The sequence below is a fragment of the Nematolebias whitei genome, chromosome 8, assembly GCF_014905685.2.
Source record: "Nematolebias whitei isolate Nwh7 chromosome 8, NemWhi1, whole genome shotgun sequence".
Lineage (NCBI taxonomy): Eukaryota > Metazoa > Chordata > Actinopteri > Cyprinodontiformes > Rivulidae > Nematolebias > Nematolebias whitei.
The window spans coordinates 40,883,805-40,888,215 of NC_056505.1; the positions used below are offsets into that span (position 1 = coordinate 40,883,805).

The 4,411-nt window shown below is 46.5% G+C and overlaps 1 protein-coding gene across 1 annotated transcript in view; it reads right to left on the reverse strand.

Moving 5' to 3' along the window:
• The window catches only part of LOC119413685 (lysyl oxidase homolog 2B-like), a 268,771-nt gene that overhangs the window by 252,198 nt on the left and 12,162 nt on the right, over positions 1–4,411 (reverse strand). The window lies entirely within an intron of this gene.

Below are 4,411 nucleotides of genomic sequence, written 5' to 3' on the forward strand. Positions count from 1 at the left end.
AAAAAAACGAAGTCCAGATGACATGATTCAACCTTTTTTGTTGTTGTTGTTGTTGTTATTCCAAAAGGACCCATCTGGTTTGACAACCTTCTTTGCACGGGCCGAGAACAGACTTTGGGTCAGTGTCAGTCCAATGGGATCGGTGTTTCTGACTGCAAACACACTGAAGATGTCGGAGTCGTGTGCAGCGACAAGAGGATCCCAGGATTTAAATTTGTCAACACGCTACTCAACTATGTAGAGGTAAACACACAAGAATACTTGTCTCACTTTCCATGTGTCTCCTCCCTGCCAAAAAGCTGTTTATCATACATTTACTTTGCCAGTATTTTATACATTTAAGTCATGGTTGTACCAATACTGATATATAATGTGTTTGCATTGTTGGGTACTGTATATCTGTACCATACTGTGTACTTGTACTTGAACTCATAGCAGTGTTTTGATACCACATTATGACTTTATGGCATGGTGACTTTCACCCGATAGTTGAGCAGTCAGGAGATAGAGTAGGAGCAATGTTAGCTATATAGAGGTGTTTTTGAGGTGGCTTTCCTTATCCACATTTATCACTAGTTGGTGGAAGTAATGCACCATATAGGTGTTTGCAAACCACCAGTAATACACCAGAAGAAGAATAAATTATGTGGAGGTATTTCAAAGTGAAGGGTTGAGCAGAAGGGGGACCTGGATGAACCTTGGATGTTCTCTGTCTGCCCAACCCGGTTCTGGAGGGCAGTCTGGGAGGGGAGGTGCTGCAGTCATTATTACCATCAAGCTGCTGATGGGACCTGCTAACAAGACCTGCTAACGCTGCTAACAAGATCCTTCATTTGCCTGTACGGATCGAACTCTATGGACACACTTGGTTCTGCGGGGGAATCTTGGATGTTCTCTGTCTGCCAGACCCGGTTCTAGAGGGCAGTCTGGGAGGCAGCTTCTGCGGTCCTTATTATCATCAAGCTGCTGACGGGACCTGCTAACAAGACCTGCTAATGCTGCTAATGACCACACCACTAACAGTGCCATGGTGCCAATGTGACCATGTTGCTAAGAGAAACCTCATTGTTACAGAACCTAACTTCTAACAGTACAATGCTGCTAACTGGACCATGTTGCTATGGTAACCTCACTGTCATCAGAACTGTTCTGCCAATAGGACCATGCTGCTGTAGATTTATTTCTTTTTCCCTGTTGGCATCTTGTTTCTGTATTTTTGTTGTATACTTTGAATAAATCCCAATTTATGTTAGTTTTGAGGCTCTGAGCCCAACTCCGCTCGCATTAAGCATGTAAATTATAGCCGAACCGAACCTATGAGAATCATGTTGCTGTTGTTTTGTGTATTGTGTTGCGGTATTAGTGACTAGTGTATATCTTAGATCTTTTAGCGTACCGTTGGGCATTCGTTTAGTCTATATCATAGTTTATATCTTAGATCCTTATTTACTTTTTACAATTCATATTTTTGCTATAGTTAGATGTAACTGGGACCCTGTGAACACAATTCTGTTCTACCTCATGTACCACATGCGATGCGAATGACAATAAAGAATCTTGAATCATTGAATCATTGAATTACATCACTTCTCTTTTCCAATGTACATGTGCTGTGGGGTGTGGGTCCTTCCAATTGCACAAAACTAGTGTTCTGGCCAGAAGAGAGCCAAAAGCTATCATATCTTTCTCATATTTCCTGAAGGACATGTCCACAGGGTGTCATAATGATGGAGTGTACCCATAAAGAACGGACTGAAGGACAACAGACTCAGGATCATAAATAAAGGGTGATTTATTTTACAGTGATAATAATAAACAGTCTTGTATACAGGAGCTGAAACTGGAAACTCCTGGAAGGGAAAGAGGAGATGATTAGAGTCTTATTGGTTGAACGATGGATGATTTGATGGACCGAAAAAATAATGTTCTTCTTACTGTGAATGACAAGTGGAGAGACACAGGGTGGAGATATAATGAATCCAAATTCCAGCAAGAGATAGATGCATGGGTGGAGCGTGGAGGCAGAGGCAGGAGGGGTAGCAGTTTGGTTAGAGTCCACGAGGAGAAACTTGAGATCAGGTAGGTACGGATCAATCCACAGGTATGCATGAAAACGTCCAGGACTGGAGGCGCAGGGAAACCCAAGGTCTGTCAGAAGTGAAGGAGACACAAAGGTAAGTATTTCAAAATATAGAGTATAAACACTGAAAGGCCAGGAGCACAACTACCCTCAGCAAGATATGCTGCGGCACTGGATGAAGCAAGTCTGCAGCCTCTTATAGTCCTTGAGGTAATTAGGGAGATGGCCAGTAGCTGAGCACGATTAACTCTGCTGCAGGAGCTCAAGAGTCTGTGGAGAGAACACACTGAAACCCCTACAGTACCTCCCACTCAAAGATTGCCTCTTGGTGACCCCAGGCGTTTCTCATGGTGGGCCCTGAAAAAGGAAGAGATCAGGCTGGGGTCCAAAATAAAAGATCTCGGGATCCATGATCTTTCTTCCGGGCCGTAACCCTCCCAATCTACTAAGTACTGGAACCCCCGCCCTTGACGTCTCACATTCAGAATATGTCTAACAGTAAAGGCGGGGGGATTGTTGATGAGATGGGGGGGTTGGAGGGAGGTCGGCAGGTGGGCTCAAGGGGCACTCTGAGACTAGTTTGATTTAGGATACATGAAAAGTGGGGTGAATATGCATGGAGGAAGGCAGTCTAAGACGTACCGCAGATGGGTTGATTACCTTAATGATGGGGAACGGACCAATAAAACGAGGAGAGAGTTTCTTGGGGCTGTCCTTTATTTTAACGTCTCTGGTGGAAGGCCAAACCTTTTGACCTACTTGGTACTTGGGGGGCTAGAGACTGGTGGCGATCAGTATGTCTCTTGTTCTGGTTGGTAGTACATAGGAGCGCAGCCTTAGTTTGGTGCCAAATTCTGCAGCAGCGACGGAAATTGTGCTGGACAGAAGGAAGAGATATTTCAGACTCTTGGCTTGGAAAAAGTGGTGGAGCATAACCCAGAGAAGCCTAAAAAGGAGATAATCCAGTGGCAGAAAAAGTATGGGTATTGTGTGCATACTCTACCCACATGAGATGTTTACTCCAAGAGGATGGGTTATCTTCGATGACACAATGCAGGGCGGTCTCTAGCTCCTGGCTGCAACGTTCAGATTGACTGTAAGATTGCAGAAAGCTTGCCATACCTGGATGTGAACTGAGGCCCACGGTCAGACACAACGTCAGTAGGGATTCTGTGAGCATTGGTGCGCTGGGCCGGCCTTCCTTGGCTGTTGTTCCCTGTTGCTCTGGCCCCCGGCCTGGGGCCGGCCTGCGGTCGGCCTGCGGTCGCTGTCGGGTTGGTGGGGCACATGGACGGCCTGACGGAAGCTCTGTCGGGCTGTCTCTGTGTGCTTGTTTATGTCTCAGGTTGGGTTTTGGGTGGTCCCCTCACTTGGATCAATTTTGCCCCCCCCCACCCCCACCCCATTTGGTGTGTTGTACTCCCCTCCAGTGGTGGGCCCCCTGCCGCCGGTGCATTGACAGCTCTCAGTGGCTGGGGCTGGGCAGTGGGGTGTGTGCGGGCATGCCCTGGTGACTGCCTGCCGGGGCCTGGGTGCCCTAGCTCTGCCTGGCCTCTGTTGGGGTGTGGTATGACCTCGGGACTCGGGGCTCGGTGTCCATGGCCAGATCTACTCTGGAGGGGCGGGTTACTGGCGGGGCCTGTGGACTCGTTGCTGCAGCCTCCTGGGTGCATTGTGGTGGCTGGGGATTGCATGGGGGTTCCCTTTGCTTCTCTCTCTGGGGGTGCGGGTGTTGCTGTAGGGGGACTCCTGGAGTTGCGGGCTTGGGGGCCGCTGTGTGTCTGTGGTTCCGGTCTTCCCTATGTTACCATCTTGTCCTATGGGGATGGGTCTGTAGGTCCCCACATCCACTATTGAACATTTTTATGGAGAACCCTTATAGTGACAAGCATGCTCACACAAGTGTTTAGATTCAGGTGTTTATCAGATACACACTCATTTGGGTTGTGGTGGCCACTAAATACAAACCGGATTCCAAAAAAGTTGGGACACTAAACAAATTGTGAATAAAAACTGAATGCAATGATGTGGAGATGGCAAATGTCAATATTTCATTCGTAATATAACATAGATGACAGATCAAAAGTTTCATCTGAGTAAATTAACATTTTAAAGGAAAAAATATGTTGATTCAAAATTTCACAGTGTCAACAAATCCCCAAAAAGTTGGGACAAGTGGCAATAAGTGGCTGGAAAAAGGAAATTGAGCATATAATAAACAGCTGGAAGACCAATTAACACTAATTAGGTCAATTGACAACATGATTGGGTATAAAAAGAGCTTCTCAGAGTGTCAGTGTCTCTCAGAAGCCAAGATGGTAAGAGGATCAC